Source organism: Cicer arietinum, chromosome 6 (genome assembly GCF_000331145.2).
Source record: "Cicer arietinum cultivar CDC Frontier isolate Library 1 chromosome 6, Cicar.CDCFrontier_v2.0, whole genome shotgun sequence".
Lineage (NCBI taxonomy): Eukaryota > Viridiplantae > Streptophyta > Magnoliopsida > Fabales > Fabaceae > Cicer > Cicer arietinum.
Genome location: NC_021165.2, coordinates 39606696 through 39627894, shown reverse-complemented (window position 1 = coordinate 39627894; position 21199 = coordinate 39606696). Strand labels below are relative to the sequence as shown.

The 21199-nt window shown below is 30.9% G+C and overlaps 1 pseudogene; it reads right to left on the bottom strand.

The window, feature by feature from the left end:
• Window positions 1–304: 304 nt before the first annotated feature.
• LOC101510455 (uncharacterized) lies at window positions 305–1764 on the bottom strand (annotated as a pseudogene).
• Window positions 1765–21199: the final 19435 nt, after the last annotated feature.

The window sequence follows — 21199 nt, the reverse complement described above, 5'->3', positions numbered from 1 at the left end:
ACATGCTAAATAATATTAATATATATAACTTATAATATACTAATATATTAAAAATTAACATTACAAAATAACAAATATTAATTATATTTAAAATTTATGATTTTTTTTTATATATTTTAAATACCACTAAAAATTACACTAATTCAATCGTCACAAACTTACACGTAATTATATTTATATTTACACAATAGCAAATGAAACTAATCATTCAAAAAAGGACAATCTATTCTTTTTTTTTTTTATTAAAAAAAGGCCAAACATCAATTCAATATTTATAACTAAACATTAATCACGTCTTTAATTACTATGGATGACTATGAGTATTCTCAACATAACTTAAGGTTGCGTTGTTTTGAATGTCTACACTTTCAAACAAAGTATCACTAATTTTTACAATCCTCATTTTAACCTCAATTACTTCAAGTTCTGCCTTGTACTTTCTAAAGACATCTCCTTTGTAAAATTTTCTAGTCCTAAACACCAAAATAAAAGAAACAAAACATTCAATTAAAGTTGATGTTGTGATAATAATAAAAGCCATCTTGTAACACTCTACACCAACACAAGTTAAGTCCTTCATTTCTTGTTTCTTTAGTCTATTACTCTTCAATTGTTTCAAATCTTCTTTATCATATAAATAACCAGCCACTCTCACATTTAATATATAAGATCCCACAAGACTTCCAACAACTCCAAAATTGTATAAAGTTAAGTAGTATTTCAATCCAAAAATTTATGACATGATTGCAAACATCAGTGGCCATTGAGCTCCAAAACAAAATCAAATAATCACAGAATAAAAGTAAAGAGAGTTTGGGATATCAAGAATATGACCAACACAAGATAGAAACATAACAATAGTGAGCAAATACGAACGAGGGATTTTGCATTTGTTTAACAATATTTTTGAATTTTAACTCATCACAACTCGTCCTAGATAGTTCCATTTACTCACTAGTGACACAAAAGTTGTAGTACTTTTACTAGGGTATCTTAATGAATGACCAATTTGCTCTAAGTTATCAATTGATGTTAATGTTTTCACCAAAACCAAAAGTTGTTGCTATAAAGAGGATCAACATGTCAATACTAAACAAAGCTTGCATAATTGTATAGTCTTCACCTCTATTTGGAGGTGTAGACAGGGTCTTGAAACAAGTATTTGTCTTCTTCAAATTTGTTTTAATAGTTGATGTTGTTTTCGGCACTTCCATTTCTTGGTCATGTGATGGCATATTTCGATGTGGGACTTCATTGATAACTTTCAATTTAGAAATATAATTATCCTTCGAGAGCTTAAATTCCTCTCTAAATACCACAACAAGTGGAAGAAGTAGCAAAAAAATAACACCAATTACATACTCAATCCTTTAGAAACTAAACTTATTTTGGACAATAATCAAAACCATGAGAAACAAAGCAAGACCAAGTGAAATATAGAGAAGATTATAAAAACCTTTACTTTCTTTTAAAAATTGTTGTTTATTCAATTTCAATATGATAATAGTTGGAAGAAAAAGAAAAGAAACAGCAGCAGGAAGCCAAGCAATAAGTAAAATAAGAGCTTGAGCATTATTTTCATCATCATAATCATAATATAAACATAGATAAAGTTGGGTGATTATAGCGCCACTTAAACCAACATAACCTTTTAAAAGACAAAAAACACTACCCAACTATTAGGAAAATTCTTAACACAAGTAACTAAAGCACCTGTGTTAGAAAAGTTTGAGAATTTGCACCAATACAAATGTTAAGACACATTAACTAATTCACTCTTATAATTCACTCTTATATGAATGTATTACTGTTCAATTTTTTTTAACCTAGAACAATTTTATATAACTAAATCAATGCGTTTAAAATTAATTTTTATCAAGAATCACAAGAAAATCCTAAATATTCACAGTCGAAGAATCACAAAGACAAAATCAGCAAAAAAAAAAACACAAACAGTTTAGCCACAATGACACCTTAAAAAAAATTATGCTTTTCTTCTCAATATTAATGTCATGAAAGAAAGATATTCAATACCTGTTAGAAGCTTGTGAGATGCATAGAGAACCCTAAACACTACGCCAAAAATGACATTTTATAGCGCGTCTTTTACAGCACTTATTAAATACAAGCGCTGTTGTAGATTTTTTTTAAAATAAAAGAGGATACAACAGCGCTTTTTTGACAAGCGATGTAGAAAAAGCGTTGTTGTAGGGTCATATAGGGTCGTATAGCGCTTGCACATAATGCTTACAACCCTTTTACAGTGTTTTTTGTAAAAGCGCTGTAAATTGAAGCGCTCTCCCATAACTTTTACAACACTTTTTGAGCGCTGTAAAATGTAGCGCTCCCACCTTATGTTACATGACTTTTAAAGCGCTTTTTGTGAAAGCGCTGTAAAATATATGCGCTTTCATATAATTAAATGACCTATTAGAGCACTTTTTATACAAGTGTTGTAAAAGGCTTGCGTTTTAAATAAAAATCATTCACTTATTGTTTTATAATAAGTTCATGTTTTATACTTGATCTTAGTGTTTTATAATAAGTTCATGTAATTTAAGTGTTTGACCTGCCAGAACTGATTTTCTGCTTATATGGAACTTGAAAAAGCTTTGTTTGAGTACTGGGATTTTTTCTTAAACTTTAACTGATCATCCCAATATGATCTAATCATGTAATTTAGAATTAATATATATATATATATATATAGGTATTTAACTAAGTATTTGGAAGAAAAAACAAATCCAAATATAGGTATTTTACTAATTATTTAGCATTTTACAAAAACTGAACTTATATTTTAATTTAACAAAAACTGATCAGAACATAAACTTTGTAACTTTACAGCGCTTTTGTCAATAAGCGCTATAAAAAGTCTTTAAAAAATAAGGAGGTCACATAGTGCTTGTACATAATAAAACAAAGAAGCCTTTTAAAGCGCTTCGTGGAAAAGCGCTGTAAAAGGGTCACATAGCGCTTGCACATAATAAAACAAAGAAGCTTTTTAAAGCGCTTTGTGGAAAAGCGCTGTAAAAGGGTGCTTGCACATAATAAACACAAAAAAGCCTTTTAAAGCGCTTTGTGGAAAAGCGCTGTAAAAGGTTGCTTGCACATAATAAACACAAAGAAGCCTTTTAAAGCGCTTTGTTGAAAAGTGCTGTAAAAGACTTTTAAAAAAATAAAATAAGAAGGTATTTTACAGCGCTTTTTCAAAAAAGCGTTGTGGTAGGGTTTTATATATAACAGTAAACCACTTTAGTTTCCTCTTCATTACGTAAACTTCATACGCTTGTTTCCTCTTCCTCTTCCTCTTCACTCTCCTTCTCATGGCGAACCCTACGAACAATATTGCCTTGTTACTAACATCACTTTTATATAATGTGGTACATTATAAACTATAGTTTCTAAGTAATATTTTGTTGATGATCTTAACGAATAGCTACAAGATACCAGTCCGATCAACCGTTGGGTCATCATATCTTGTGGAAGGAAGCTCGTGTAAATAAAGATGGAGTGTTTGATAAAGAAAATGTTCAAAAAGTAATAGAACTTTATGTAAGTATATTATCACTTTAATATTTTTTAATATTGTATTTTAAAAATGATATTGAACTTATCTTTTTAATCCTAAGTGTATTTTAGGAGAATCTCGAACAAAGTTCGGAAAATCAAGAGGACAACAAAGCTAGTTGCACAAACATTCTCGGTAAAGTATTTAATGTTCTTGAGTATTCTGGTTGCGTGAGGGGGAAAGGATTTAGCGTAACTCTTAAAAGCTATTTTTCACAAGAGAAGCGCCAAATTCCATCTAATGAGGAAGTACTAGAGAAGCTCAAATTCATATCAGAGCAAATGGCACTCTTGGTGAAGACGAATAAAAACAAGCAACTTCCGGATCAACTCCAACGTGAAATACAAATGGAGAGTGAAAACGTGAGTTGCATCATTGGTCTCAAAAGTCTTCTTGAGGTAATTAATTACTTAATAAAACAAAAAATTCATTCAACCTAATTGTTTCACATACTTATGTATTAACCATTGATTTAGGGTGTCACTCCTTGCGTGTTGTACTAATCCTCCCTACTCATCGCAAAGTCGGAAAAGTAACATTGTACAATACTTTGGGAGAAGTATTGTACAACACACCGATCCCTGCAGGCCATGTCAAAGTATCACAAGTTATTACTTTGGAAGCAAATGCACCGTTGCCTATACCAGACAATGATGCAGATATGAAGTATTTGAGCGAAGCAATTGGTAGTTACGTGGCATGGCCCACACATCTTGTTGCCCTTGATAAGGTATGTTTAATTAATTGAAATGTATGTTTAATTGATATGTATATTTAATTGCACGATATATGATTATGATTGATTATATTTAATTGCTGATTTTTTTTCCGCTGTTAACTTTAATTTCACATTTATTTAGATTCAGACAAAGTCTAAAGGGGATGATAAGAAGATTCCCAGAAATGAGTCAGTCACATCGTCGGAAAAGGTTTGTCACATTTATTCTATAAGATTTGTCATTTTTTCATATTCAATAAACTAACAAACTAATTAACCTCATTTTTTCAGATTCAATCCAATAAACCACCCGCACAGCAAACCAGCTGCCAAAATAAACCAGCTTCTGCACCATAACTGGATGTTCGTGGTAAAAATAAAGCCGGCAAACTTCAAAAATTGGAGGGTAATAAAGCTGGCAAACATTAAAAGCTGGAGGGTATAAAGTTGCCAAAGTTGCTGCTCAAAAACTGGATCGGGAAAAATCAGTTGCTGCTGCTGCTCCTAAAATAAGTCAGCCATGCCTTGCTTGATATGGGTCGTGTCTTGACATACAGGTAAAAACGAATATGGGCAACAACAGCCGTTCACGCATCATAAGCATAGATAAAGCTATATTCGGAGATGAGTATGAAGAACTACTTGAAAAAGAGCACACATACGAACTTCTCAACCATAAGGAGTTGAGTGCTACTGTCATCAACTTATACATTAGGTAAAAATTACTTTTAATTGCATTTATTGGTAATTAATCTAATTTGAAATTTTCATTGAAGGTTTTAGCATGAGAAGTTGGTGTGCACGTGCAGATTGTCAAATAGATTTTCATTCTTGTCTCCACATAAGCTTTCGATGTTTAAATTCGATCCAGTGAATGTAAATAAATACGTTGTAGATATCCTATTAGGAAATAGAGAGAAGGATAAGTTGCTCCTTGCGCCATATAATTCAGGGTAAATAATTATATATTCTTTATTTATATATTTTAAATTTATGAGATCTTAATTTATTAGTTGTATAAACAAAATTGCCAACCAAATTTTTGTTGTTGTATGGCACATTGGGTGCTATTTGCAATCAATACGACCTCTGAAGTTATATACTATTTAGGTCCCTTGCACGACCATTACAACAATCATTTCGATATAAAGAGTATGTTCGACACGTAAGTAATATTAATTTATTTCTTACATATATATATATATATATATATATATATATATAAAAATAAATAATGTGTTTGTTAATGCTATAATAATCACATTTATTTATTCAATAGTGTTTTACAAGTTTTTCGAGCTCAAAGAGGTGCTACAATATCGAAGCAAAAGTCAAATAACATCACATGGATTCCAATAAAGGTTTGAAATATATGCCTTTAAAATTTCATTTACAATCAATGCACAAATATTTATTGACTTATATGTTTTATTTTATAGTGCTCTCGTCAAACTAACAACATCGACTGTGGGTACTATATATTGCGATTGATGAAGAAGATTGTTGATATGAATCAAACTATAATCGCAGAAACGGTACGGTATTTTCATTATTTGATTTTCATATATAAACTATGTATATATTTGATTCTAACTTATTTATGTTCAATTTTTATATCGCACAGTACTTTGACAATTTTAGTCCAACATACTCTGAAAGAGATCTAATTGAAATAAAGGAAGAATGGTGTCAGTATGTGATTAAAATGAAAATTATTTGATTTGTTGGAAAATGGCATGCTGCAAGGGATAGTTATATGAATATATGGTAGTTCTATTATGTGTAGTTCTGATAGTTATATGTATATGAATAAGACACATTTGAAAAGTTGTAAATATGTAGTTATATGAATATGTATATAGTTCTGTGATGTTGTCAATATGTGAATATGTATATGAATATGTTGTGAACTGATTGTGTAAATATGTAAAGTTATAAAGTTAAATTATAAAATTATATAGTTATGTTGTTGTGTACTGATTGTGAAATGATTGTGTGAACTGATTCTGGAAAAAAAAATTAAAAGACAACGCTTTTTCTAAAAAAATGTCATAAAAAACCAAAAAACGCTTTTTAAAAATTCCATTTACAGCGTTTTTTATAAAACTAAAATAAGAATGCACCTTTTACAACGCTTTTTCAAAAAAGCATTGTAATAGGTGCATAATAATGCATCCATTGTTTGTACCTTTTACAACGCTTTTTCAAAAAGCGTTATAATAGGTGCATAATAATGCATGTATTAAATGCACCTTTTACAGCGCTTTGATCAAAAAGCGTTGTAAAACGAGTATAACATGCGCGCAATATATCTACCTATTTTATAGCGCTTTTTTATTTTAAAAAGCGTTGTTGTATCTTTTTACAGCGGTGAATACTACAGCGCTTATTTTTTTGAAAAAACGTTGTAAATAGCTTAAAAAAATGCTGTAAAATAGGCTTTTCCGCGTAGTGAAACCATCAAAGAAAAAACACTTGATGAAGACAAAATCAAACTTTGATGTTAGCTTTCATTAAATCATCGTAGGAACACCAAATCAGGTTTTGTAAACAGCGAATTAGGAAAATCTGAAGAAAAAAAATATTATTTGAAATGAATTTAAATGTTTTTTTGGATATGTTTTCTATATAAATAAATAGTTACTTATTTTAAGAAATAAAACACTTTTGTTGAACTTGATAATAGAAGATTATGCAATTGTTTCAAGTCAAAAAACTCAAAATGTTTAAACTAAGAATCTTAAAACCAAAAGCTCCATTCAGTTCATATGAAACAAAGAAAAATGACACAATTGCTTATGTGGTCCCTTAACTTAATTTCAAACAACACTTTAGTCTTTTATCTTTATTTTTCCCCGATTTGGTCATTTGTTTAATTTTATTACAAAAATTTAAAGAATGAAAATATGAGTTTATTTGAAGATTTGAGTTATAAATTTGATGAAATTTGCATTATATTGAAGATGATAATTAATTTTATGAGTTTTGTTTGAAAACTTTGATGAATTTTTGTAAAAAAATGATGACATTGTTATCATTTTAAAGATCAAATAAATGACAAAATTTGGGGAAAAAAAGATGAAGGACTGAAGTGTTTTATTAAATTAAGTTTAGGAACCGCTTGGGCAATTATGACAAGAAAAATATACGTGTTAGATTCAAAGGACAAACTCAATAATAGATGAAATGCAAAGTGAGAGAGATTGAAATTGATAGTAGTTACAAGAGTACATGAATTACAAACATATCACATATTCATCAAGCACACTCAATTTCACACAATAAAGGTCAAATATGTTAAATGGGTAAACATTAACACAATCAAATTACAACCTTGAACAACAACAATGATCTTATAATCATCAACCAGAAATCAAGGAATCAACTCTCACTTCACATGTCACATATAACCAACGACCTATTTCAGAGTGCCCTACAACACTACTAGAAAACATGTATTTTGGAACATAGAAGTTTGTCCGAATGATATTTTGCATTTTGAACAGATTTGACACGGTTTTCCATTACAAATAAGTTTGGTCCCAAATCCGTCTCAAATTTTGTTGAGTAATATACACCTTTGTCCATACAAGATGATTTCCCACAAATTTCATACAAAATCAGTTAAAAAAAAAGTTGTCTGAAATGCGTCTAAAATATTGAGACGAAATTCATACAGATTGTATTTTTTTTATAAAAAAATATATTTAAAGTGTTTTTATTATTTTTTTAAGAAAAAGTAAACTAAAAACAAAAAATTACATACCCCACCCAGTCACTAAAAGTACCCCGCCTTAGTGTTTATCTTCTCGTATCTATCTCCAATTTGTTCATATTCACTAGAAGAAGAAAAATTTATTCTCTAAATCATACAAAGGGAAGTCATATTGCTCTAAAAAAAAAAAAAAGACTCAACAGGTTCGTACAATTGTAGGTGATTGTGATTACCAATTTATTTTCCTTTCTTTATATTTTGTACATACTAAAATCCATCATCAGTCCACTTTCATTCTTCAAGATATATATTAGTTAATTTTAAAATGAATGAACGAGATTCAGTTTTGTTTCACGTGAGTTTGATTTGGTCTGCTTTTGTTATATGTGTTGCATTTTTTGTTTTGTTTTTATTATATGTGATGCGCTTTTACACACATATAACACTCTCTTACCCTCTTTCACACACACTTATATACCAATTTTTTCATTCTTCTCATAATCATCAATTTTCTTGATTTTGTTAAGTTTTGGTTTTGTATTAAATATTATCTTTAATTTTTCAATTGCACTTCAACCTAGTTTTGTTTTGTGAAATAAAAACAACTTTGGTCTTGTTTGATTTGTTGATAAAAAACTATAGAAGTGGTAGTTATTCTTATCTTAATAAAGGAATTAGTGAAAACGAATTGCAAAAGTAACATCATTTAATATATCATGTTGATTACTATTTTTTACAGCAGCTATTTACAGAAGTTCACAAGATAGCAATGCTCTCTCCTTCTACGATCTTCAAACAATAAAAGGAATTGTGATTTTTTTGGAGAGGGAGTGTTTTCGATCTTTGTTTTGATCTTCTTAAACGTAGAATTTTTCATGTTTAACGGTGATGAGTAGGAGTGTGTTTGAGTAAAAAAAGAGAGAAGAGAGTAAGGAGAAAATAAGGGGAATGTGAATCTGTATATTGTGAGCGTCCTCTTCTTATTCCCTAGATGGATGTTAGAAAAACAAAAACATTGTTGAGGAGTTATAGGCGAAATTGTTAGCGGTTTAGTTGGTTTAGCATTGGTATTAATATTATAATAATAAAAGGAAAATATATTGGTACTGTTGATACTGTGCACTTGCAATGCCACTTGTTGTATCACATTTTAAACATCTTTCACTCTTTTTAATGACCCAATTTTAAAAATAAATTATTAATATACTCTTTTTTGAAAATTATATACTAACTATTTTTGTTTTTACTTAGCAGTAATTGTCTATAAAGACGATTTCTTTAACTAAATTCAAATTTACAATGATGATTTTTTAAGTAATTTTTTTTTTTGAACGCATCAAATCGTCTTTTGAAATGACTATTTTCTAAAATACATCAAACACACATTTTGAAATGGCCATTTCAGAGTATTAAGAACAGAAACAAAAATAAAAATAAATCTTTAAGGAAATCGCCATTGCAAATTCGGACTTCAAAATGAAAAAGGTAATTTGGTATATAATTTTCATAATGGAGTATATTGCATTGTTTTTAATATCCCAATTAATTTTTTTTACCAATATAATCTATTTTGAAAATTATATATCAAACTATCCATTTTTTGACTTACTTAGATGTCGCATATTTCCTTAAGAAAGCTCAAGTTTCCAAAGACGATTTTCTTAAGAATTTGTTTTTTCTTTTTAATTAAAGAAGTCGGCTTTTGAAAAAGGGACTTCTTTTTGCGAGTTCTGATGGCAGCACCAAATCGCCTTTTGGAATGACGATTTTCCTAAGTACATCAAAGTCATCTTTTGGAATAACGATTTTAGAAACATAAATAAATTCTTAAGAAAGTCGTCATTGCAAACTCGGACTTCCATAAGAAAGTCACATTTGCAAATGACTACTTCTTATTAAGTCAATGAAAAGGGTAGTTTGGTGTGTAATTTTTAAAATGGAGTATATTGGTAATTTTTTTTTAAAGGGTTATTAAAATCAAAAACTCTTTTTTTAATAACTCAGTTTTTTTTAAAAGAATTACCAATATATTCTCATTTGAAAACTATATATCAAACTACCACTTTTTTGACTTAGTTAGATGTCGCCTTTTGCAAATGCGACTTCCTTAAGGAAGTTCAAATTTACAATAGTGACTTGCTTAAGGAAACCAAAGTTTACAATGGTGACTTCCTTAAGAATTTTATTTTCAATTAAATAATCGCTTTTTGGAATGACAATTTTCTAAAGTAAATCAAAGTCTCTTTTTGGAATGACAATTTTCAGTGAATTAAAAAAATAAAAAATATCCCCAAGAAAATTGTTGTTACAAACTTTGACTTTCTTAAGTAATTCTCCTTTTGTAAATAGCAACTTCTACTAAGTCAAAAATTTGATAGTTAAATATATATATTTTTAAAAGGGAGTAAATTGATTTTTTTTTTTAATTGGGGTTATTAAAAAAGATCCCTTTTGTAGGTATAATTATTTAATGGTAATTCATGCTTATAACTGGTCTATGGCTTCATGTGAATCAACTAGCATATATACTAAAACGACACAATTATCCTACGGTCCTTTAACTTAATATTCAGATAACACTTGAGTTATTTTTTTTTTCTTTTCGATTTGATCATTTATTTAATTTTATTATAAAAATTTGAAATATAAATAATAAAAATATGAATTTATTTGAATATTTGAGTTATAAATTTGATGAAATTTACAATATATTGAAGATGATAATTAATTTTATGAGTTTTGTTTGAAAATTTTGATGAAATTTTGTAAAAAAATGATAACATTGTTAACATTTTAAAACATAAATAATCAATACTTAAAATTAAATAAATGACCAAATTCAAAAAAAAATGACTCAAGTGTTATTTGAAATTAAGTTAATGAACTGCAGGCGCAATTATGCCATACTAAAACTATAACAACAATTATTTTCATAAATTTAAGAAATAAAAAAAATTGATCTCATCCTATTACTCTATAAACTATGTAAGGTTCATCATTTAGAATAAGAAATCTGACTAAGTTAATCAATATTAATGATTGTATTTATCTTTACAAGAATATTAATGATTGTATTATAAAATAAACATCCTATGAAAAATATGAAACTTAAAGGTTTAATAACTAGCTTGCAACAATGAAACAGATTTTCACGACAGTCGACAGAACTCTGTTACAAAACAAAGAACTTCTAAATACTAATTCAAGTCCAATACATAATTAAGTTGCAATTAAACCTAAACTATCAATTTCATTTTAAAAAACTACTCGACAAATTCCTGAGGGCAGAATATACGTGATTTCATTCAACAATTGAAGTGGTTCCCTTGATTAGCTAAATGGTAATGTGTGTGTAGCTCTAATGACTTAGGAAATTTTGTGCTTGTGAGTTCTCTTGTTTTCTTCTTCAGCCTTGAGTATTTATTTATAGAATATGTTATGTTTTCTCCTTTGTTCTTACAAAATGTGAATCATATCTTTACAAATAATAAATGTAACTTCTTGTGAGTGGTTTTCTTGTAAAGAATTCTTGATCACGTCTTCTTGTAAATAATTCATATCTTCTTGTAGATAAATCTTGATAAAATCTTCTTGTAAGTAATTCATATCTTCTTGTGATAAATCCTGATCAAATCTTCTTGTAAATATTTAATATCTTCTTGTAGATAAATCATGATCAAATATTCTTGTAAAAAATTTATATCTTGTGATAAATCTTGATCAAATCTTGTATATAATGCATGTATCCTTGTTGATAAGATATTGATCATATCTTCTTCAAATATTGACAATATCTTCTTTTCAACTTGGGCAAAGATTTTATTCAATTATAAATCTGAATCAAATCTTATTTTAGATTTTCTTCAAAAACAAAAATCTTCTTTTGTACTCTTGCTTGATTTGAGTTGGAATGGATTCAATGTGTTCTTTGATCATCATAAATCTTTGATTCGACGAAGTATTTTTTTTCATACTTAATTCTTTCAAATTCAACGTTGACTTTTGATAAGAGTAATTGACTTTCTTGGTGGAGTGAGATGATGCGTTCCTTGAATAATGATATTCATCGGCAGAATCGCATGACTTAGAATTAATGGCATTGACCAAATCACCCTGTTGAAACATTAGAGTCAGTGCAATAATAGAGGCTGCATATCAGAGACAACATTTGGAGTATGTTGCACCATTTTGATCAGTAGATTGTGAGTTTTGAATTTATGATTTCAAAAATCTCTTTAGAGTTAATTATACCTTGATATCAATTCTTCATAGGCATGTTGAGTTTTTTCCCATCAGAAACATGCAAGGGCTTGAGAGACATGCTTCAAATTTAGTTTTCAAAGGTGGTCTTCAAACTTAGTCTCAAAGTCATTCTTCAGATGCATTTATGAGACCTAATCTTCAAACCCAAACATCATAGCCAGACTTCAGACCTACACATCAGACCAAACATCATAGGAAATCTTAGTAACCTTTAGAGGCATGTTACTTTCAAAGGCATATATTTAGAGGTAGAAGCGTATACTTTATGTTCTTTGATCTCATTCTCTGGTCACTTCCTCTGGTGACTTTCCTCTGGTACCTTCCTCTAATTTTCTTCTACCAATTTTTTCATACTTAGTGAACCCATTGATCCAAATTTATTGTTATCATAAAATAATTTTCTTATTATCAAAATTAAAAGTGAAAAACTAACTTGGTTCCAACATCTACCACCTCATCAATCCCTCTGGCCATCATTCCTTCCACACAAACCACTCCATATAGGTTCCCAAACCCCAAGTCCTTCCTTACCTCCCTTTCTGCCAAAATCTCCTCCACCCGAAATAAAATAGCTTAAAGTTTGGATCATAATGATGTTTAAACTTAATGGAACAAAGTTCTCTCCTTTGTCACAAACTCGATCCAGGACAAAAAGGATCATGTACTTCATTTGGCCCCGCATAACTCTTTTCAGAGAAATAGTTGAATCATCTAATGTTACAACTTCAGAAAGCCAAAAGCACTCGGTCTTGAAAGCTCCTAGCAGCCACTTTCAAAGGTTCATCCAGGGATGCTCCATCTCCTTCTAGTGATATTATTCTTGAACCTTCAGTGGTTGCTCTAGCCGCACTGTTGAAGCTTCTGATGTCCTTCTAGTGATATTCTTCTTGAACCTTCAGTGGTTGCTCTCGATATTCAACCTATTCTTGCCTTAGGATCTACATATTCTGCTTTTAAAAGCCCATATGCATCTTCCTCTAGCTCCGTGTTGGACCCCACTTAGTTTGTTAAAAAGGAAGATTTTGAATTGGAAGCTAAAACTGAGGCATTTATGAAACAGGACTGCCAAAAATTATGGCTAGGCTCACGACTTTGAACTCTTGGTTTCCTGTTTTTCTTTGTTTTTTTGTTTTTGTCAATGTATTTTTGTGAAATTTTAAAAAATTAATATTGTATTATTCTAAAATTTTGTTACTAATTCACATTAAACTACTATGTCAGAATATCATTCATCTTATGAATTTAACATGCATATTTTAAAGGGGAGTTGTGTTGTAACACGTTATAATATTCTTTTATACTTTCTCTTAACAATTGTTCACAAAAATAGATGTTGGTCATCATCACAAAGCGAGAGATTGTTAGAACCAAGTTGGTTTGAGGAACCGTGGCCCTTACTTATTTTGATGAATACAAAATCAGTTTTAGGAACAATTTAATGCACTAACATTTTGAATAAGTGTGGGGGTCTTAGATGAAGTGAATTATATAGATTCGTATGTTGTATCCTTTGATAATTGGACAAAGAATAAAGAACGCCAAGACTTCGCTTCACTCCATTTTTCTAGGTCTGATAAATGCGCTCTAACGGACATCTCTAGTTACATGAGTGACGCTCTGTGCTGGCTGACTCCAATAATGCTAGCAATGCTCTAGTTTTGGTGACTCTGGAAATACATGATATGTTCTGTTTCAATCACCTTTGCTAAATGGAGTTATGCTCTGATCTTCTACCTCATATAAGCATAACAAACAAGTGATCATCTGCCTTTGAGAATCACATGATCACTTCAAGCATCTAGTCGTTTGACTCTGATTTATGTTGTACGCTCTGATGAAAGACAACACTCCAATGAAGACAAAGTATTTGTGCATCCTCTAATGAACATCCAAAATATGTTACTTGTTAAAAGATCTTAAGACATGCTCTAAAAGTCGTATTTTATGGTTCCTAACTTTTTGAAATAGGATACACTGAATCAATTACATGATTTGATTTGGAAATGTTTATATGGAAATTCAATATCAAAAGATATGATACTTCATGAATCATGTTGATTTCTTTCAATCGCGACAATGGTCAAAAACCCTAATCGATCTATATGAAATGACGTGCATTCCTTACTGAAAAGACAAGAAACACACAAGTTAAAAGCACATACACGCTCCTGCTCAAAATCACTATTTTTCACTTTAGTCTTGAGAAACGTTTTTGTAGGAACAAATTTGTAAACACTGTTTGTGAGAAATAATTCTGAAAAACTCAAACACTTTCTTTTGTAACCTAGCCTACTAGTGGTTGCCTTTCCTCAATAACTTGACTGTACTAAGCAAGAAGGTTTATAATATTGAATAAAGTGAGTGTGACTAGTACGTGTTCAAGTGTAAGTTTGATTCCCTGGTGAATAAGTGGAATAAATCCTTCAGGTTTAAGGGGCTAGACGTAGCTTACGTGTTCGTGGTCAACCAAGATAAATTGACTGCGTGTTTCTGATCTATTTTTGTGTACATGCTCTGCTTCAAGATGTGCATCGTTTTCTCGGCTTAGGGTGTGAGTCGTTTTCCCGACTTCAAGATATCGGTCATTTTCTTGGCTTTGGGTGCGAGTCATTTTCTTGGCTTTAAGATACAAGTCATTTTCTCAGCTTTGGGTGCGAGTCATTTTCCCTATTTTAAGATGCGAGTCATTTTCTTGGCTTCGGATGCGAGTTGTTTTCCCGACTTTAAGATGCGGGTCGTTTTCTCGGCTTTAAATTTACGAAGTTTTATGAATGAATGAATATGTTGGATTTTATTATTATTTTTATTGGACACGATCATTCAAATCATGGATGAGAAGGGAACATATATGTTGTTTTTGAACCTGATATGTTTCATCACTTTTTTTTCATTTTCATTTTTTTTTTTTTTTGAAGAAGAATTATTATTGTGATCTTAAGATGGATATCGTGTTGTCATCTGCCTTTTACCATAAACAACCTCTACTATATTAAACTCTGTCACAATTTTTTATATTGAGTTATGGTATATATTTTACCTTCCAGTACATGATAATCATAATATGCATTTGGAAAAGAAGATTAAATCATAAAGAATATACATAAGGTAAAATAAAAGAAATGGGTGGAACACCAGACTTGGTTACTAGTAATTCAAGGATAGATTGTACTAATTTCTCATGCTATAGTCTTATCAATATTGTTGATCATGTCCTTTTGTTTAGATTGCCTTTTCTCGAGTATGTATTATTTGTTTTTTTTCTCCTAGGTCTTGCTTTCAATTTTTCAACCTTGCGAGTATTTATTACTAGTTTGCTTTTGTACCCTAATTTTGGCCAAGGTCGCTCTTTCAGGTTTTCAACCTAGTAGGTTTTATTAATATGCTTTTTTTTGTAGCCTAATTTTTGCCTAGATTTCCCTTTTAGGTTTTTCACCTAGCGGGTATTATTATTATTTTTTGTACCCTAATATTTGCCTAGGTCGCCGTTTTAGATTTTCAATCTAGCGGGTATTTATTATTATTTTGTGTACCTGAATTTGTGTCTCGGTTGCCTTTTCAGATTTTCAACCTAGTAAGTATTTAAGTATGATACTTTTTTACCACATTTGAGTTTTCAGAGAGGACTCAATCTTTTCCCTGCATATTCGTGAGGATCAAAGCTCCAACTAAGAATGCTTCTTCATAACATATGGGCCATCATAGGTAGGGGTCCATTTCCTATGATAATTCTTTTAAATGGATAAGATCTTTTTTAGCAGCAAGAATCCTTCCCAAAATTCTTGAGGACATATTTTCTTCTCATATACTATTTTCAGTATTTTCTGGTATAATTGCCCATGGCATAAGGTCGCCAACCTTTTTTCTTCAATTACATTCAATTGATCGAAACGGGTTTGCACCCATTATGACTCCTCTAGTTTGGATTCCTTTAATACTCTTAACGAAAGATTTCTACTTCAATGGGTAGCACAACCTCCATCTCCTATACTAGGGAAAAAGGGTTGCTCCAGTTGATATGTGCATCAAAGTACGATGGCAATGTAGTGCAAAAGGCAACTTCTCATGTCAATCATTGTATGTTACAACCATATTCTAAATAATTTTTTTTGATGGTTTTATTTGTTGCTTCAACTGCACCATTCATTTTAGATCTATAAAGGGATGAGTTGAGGTGTTGAATTTTAAAGATGCCACACAATTTAGCCATCATTTTGTTATTCAAATTTAAGGCATTGTCAGTAATGATCTTGTTTGGTAAGCCAAAACGGCATACTAACTCCCTTTTTATGAATTTGACTACCATATTTTTTGTTATGTTTGTGTACGAAGCGACCTCTAACCATTTGGTAAAGTAATCGATTTCCACCAAGATGAAGCGATGTCCATTTGACGCTTTCAGTTCGATCATTTTGATGGCGTTTATGCCCAACATTAAGAACATTCAAGGCACTATAAGGGTGTTTAGGGGTATTGATGGGGCGTGAATATTGTCATCATATGTTTGACACTTATGACATTTCTTTACATAATTATCGCAATCTTTTTCTAGAGTGAGCAAGTAATACCTAGCCCGAAGAATCTTTGTAGACATCGTATGTTCGTTCATATGGATCCCATAAGAGGCACCATGGACATCTTGTAGATTTTCTTTCGCCTCATTGACATTGAAACATTTGAGGAATATCATATCATAATTTTTTTTATACAAAAGTTTTTGTTTAAGAAAAAGCTTGTGGTTAATCGTCTCAGAATCCTTTTCTCATTCTTCGATATTCCGAAAGGATATTCTCTATTAATAAGATATTGTTTGTTGTCATGATACCAATGTTTCCGGTCGATTTCTTCTTCCATTCCATGACAATAGGCAGGATGATCCCAACTTTCCATTTTAATGGACGGGATTTCATCATTTTGAATTATTTGGAACATCAAGGATAAAGTAGTAAAAGCATCAACCAATTGATTGTTTTCTAGAGGGACACAGTGAAAGGTGATTTTGTCAAATGGTGAAGACAATTCCTTTATGTAGGTGAAATAAGGTATTGATTTCTTATCCCGAGTTTTTCAATTTTTGGTTAAGATGATTAATGACTAGGGTTGAATCTCCATATACTTCCATTAGTTTTGCTTTTGATTCCAAAATTCCAATGGCACAAGCTTCATATTTTGCCATATTATTGGTACAATCAAAACACAAGCGCGTTGTGATAGGTATGAACTATTTTTTGGGAGATATTAAGACAACCCCAATTGCATTCCCCATGAGGTTTGAGGCCCCAACACACATCATATTGACTTGTCGACGAATGTAAGATACATAATCAAGGGATGGCCCGAAATTAGGGGGACTAGAATTGGAGGCTTTTGAAATAGTGTTGGATTTTCTCAAATGCGTTTTGGCATTCTTAGTTCCAAACAGCTATTTGATTTTTGCGTAAAATTTTAAAGATCGTTTCACAAGTTGCAGTTAGTTGTGATATAAATCTGGAAATATAATTTAGTCTCCCAAGAAAATCGTGAACTTCTCTTTTATACTTCAGGGAGGCATTTCTAAAATGCTCGAATATTATTGGGGTCGACCTCTATTCCTTTCGAACTAACCACAAATCTCAATAATTTTTCTGACCTCATGCCAAATGGCATTTGGAGGGATTAAGCTTTAGCTTAAACTTTCTAAGTCTTTCGAAGATTTTCTTTAAACCAATAACATGTTTTTCTTCTGTTTCTAACTTAGCAATCATGTCATCTACATAAACTTCTACCTCTTTATGTGTCATGTCATGGAACAGGGCTATCATAGCTCTTTGGTAGGTCGCCCCAATATTCTTTAGACCAAAAAGAAATACTTTGTAACAAAATGTTCCCCAAGGGATGATGAAAGTCGTTTTCCATATCTTCGGTTGCCATCTTAGTTCAATTATACCCAGAGAACCCTTCCATAAAAGAAAAACCATCCTAATTTGATTATACCCATAATATAAATGTGAGGTAACGGGAAATCTTTTTTAGGACTTGCTTTGTTAACGTCCCTATAGTAGAAACACATTCAAACTTTTCCATCCTTTTTCAGCACTGGTACAACATTGGCTATCCATTGCGGATAATTAGCCACAACATTGAGCCCTGCATTAAATTGTTTATTAACTTCTTCCCTGATTTTTATTGACATATTGAGCTTCATTCACTTTAATTTTTGTTTGACTGAAGAGAAATCAAGCTTTAAGGACAATTTATGCTCCACTATGCTAGTATCCAATCCAAGCATATCCTAATATGACTATGCAAAAGTATCTTTGTATTCATGTAGGAGTTGGATTAGCTCGTGATACACTTCTTAAGATGGTGTTGACCTTAATTTATTTTTTACTTTCTTATGTCCCTAGATTAACCATTTCTATTGGTTCCTCATGGGGCATGATACCCTTGGCTTCTCATTCCACCGATCTTACCAATTCTAGAGGAAGTTCATAATCTTCTTCATTATTATTTTTTGTATGATTAACAAGATGGTCAAAATTATGTGGCAAGATTTTAGTACAGTCATATGTGAATGAACTATTTCCAAATTTGCATGGTTCAAGGCTAAGATAATAAAAATGAACATCTTTGGCGAATCAATGTTAAAATGTGAAAAACGATAAGAAACAACAATATATAAATGAAATGAAAATGCATTTATTGAAATTCAAAGTACTGGGAAAACAATAATGTGTTCATCCTATATATAATGGAACATCTTAAGGTCTTAGTAGGAGTAAATGCGTTTAGAATTACATAGGAATTGCATTAAATATTATAGGTGACTTGACTATTTTCCAATTATTGATTTCTACTCTTGCACCACATAGACGAGTCCAATTAGCATCATCAATGGAAATGTCATCTCCAACTGTTGCTATAAGACCCGTAATTTTCTAAAGTCTAATTTATGCAATTTTGTGTTCAATTTCTTAGGCCTTTAGCCTAATTTTTTATTTTATGAATTTCCATTTCTTAGGCCTGATTGAAAAAAAAAAACAAATTTCCATTTTTCTACTAGATCAAAACCTCCATTCAAGAACAGTTAGGAAGGAAAGTTACTCCCTTCTACAAGGTGATGCTTGTGGTGGCTTTGGTTTGTAAGTTTCTTTCTCTCCCTATTTTTCCCTCTTAGGCCACATGTTTGTGTTGTTGTTGTTGGTGTTTTTAAAAATAATAATAATTAATCTTTGTTATTGATGTTGTTAGAAATGGTTAGAAATAAATTATGATTTTTGATGTGTTTGAGTTTCGTAATGAGTTATTTCCAAATAAATGAGTTTGAGTTGAAGTTGAAACTTTACCAAAAAAAATTTTAAATTGTGAAAAAGTTCAAATTTTAACTAGGTTAAAGAGTTTGAGCAAAATGTTAGATTGAAATTAAAATGTTTAGAGTTAAAAATGTTACTCCTTTAATTACTTTTGGACTGAGTTTAAAGAAGAAATTTAGAGTATGTTGTTAACTCAATTTTTTTTGTGCTCTAATGGTTGAGTGATATAATTTGAATGGTTAAAAGATTTAATTTTGGAATAATGAGATGTGGTTGGATAAACTTTAATGGTGAACAAATTTGTATGAATCTTTATGTTTATGTAGTTAGCTCCTTGAGTCTCGAAAACGAATTGAGACTGTTGGCATCGAGTTAGCAGTGGGGAGAACTCTGATATATTAATGTTGTTGTGGTGATTAGAGAAAAATGATTTTTCTTAGTGTATGTCTTTCCAAAGAATAGTCAAAACTTTTCTTAAACCCTTTTCAATGTTGATAATGTATAGTGATAATTCTTCAAACTCAACTTATCATTTCTTGGTGTTGTATGGATTATTGAAGATAATAGCAAAAAAATTGATCTATGTGATATTGAGATAGTCTTGAAAACGTAGAGGTTTTATGACAAGTGTACATTTTTTATGCTTAGAGGTTTATTTTTTTGTATTAAAAGTATTAACCTTTGTGTTTAATAAGTTCCATCTTATATTAAAACTTTTATCTTACATAAAAATTTAAATCTTTATAACAAGAATTAAAAGTTCCAAGCATCCTTTTGAAGTTGGTTTCATTATCCCTTTATTTTCCCATTTCTTTGATTTGGTACTTTTTGTGAATGTACATTTAATGGTGAACATGATGGGCCACAGGATGGTTTCATGAGTTGATTGGTCCATCTTATCCTTAAGAGGATTTTTTATGTCGTGTTGGTCTGTGATAGACTGCACTATAGTAAATCATGTTGATCTGTGATAGGTGACACTTCGATGTGGGGAAGAAGGACATTATGCTAGTGTTTGTACTTCTAAGAGTCTTTCTTGCTATAATTTCCAGAAGCCATGGCACTTTGCAATGGATATCAAGGCTCCGAAGGTGGAACCAACAGTGAATGCAACTAGGGATACTCGTCATACTGCTAAAGGTCGCGATTATTGCATGGGTGCTGAAGCTCGAAATCATTGCTACGGACTGTCTGAATCGTTTGAAGCTATCTATGTCTTCCATGCCTTTTGATTTAGTTTTTTCCACACCTACTAAGACTTTGACCATAAATATTGCATGTTTACACTATCAAGTAACTATTCAGAATAGAGATTTCTTGATTAATTTGATTTGTTTACCCCTGCAATCACTCAAGATCATTCTCGGTATGGATTGGATGTCGTTAAGTATCTAGCTGCTAACAAACTCAGAGTGTCTTTGAGAGAAGGAACTCAAGATTTTTTGTCATTATCTAACATGGAGGGAAAGATAAATGTGAGCATAGAAGATATGGTGCTTGTCAAGGAGTACTCAGATGTATTTTCAAAAGAAATTCCAAGATTACCACCGGTAAGAGAGGTGGAGTTCTTCATTGATCTACACCAAGGAACCGAACCTATTTCGATTGCACCGTATCGGATGTCGCCATTGGAATTGAATGAA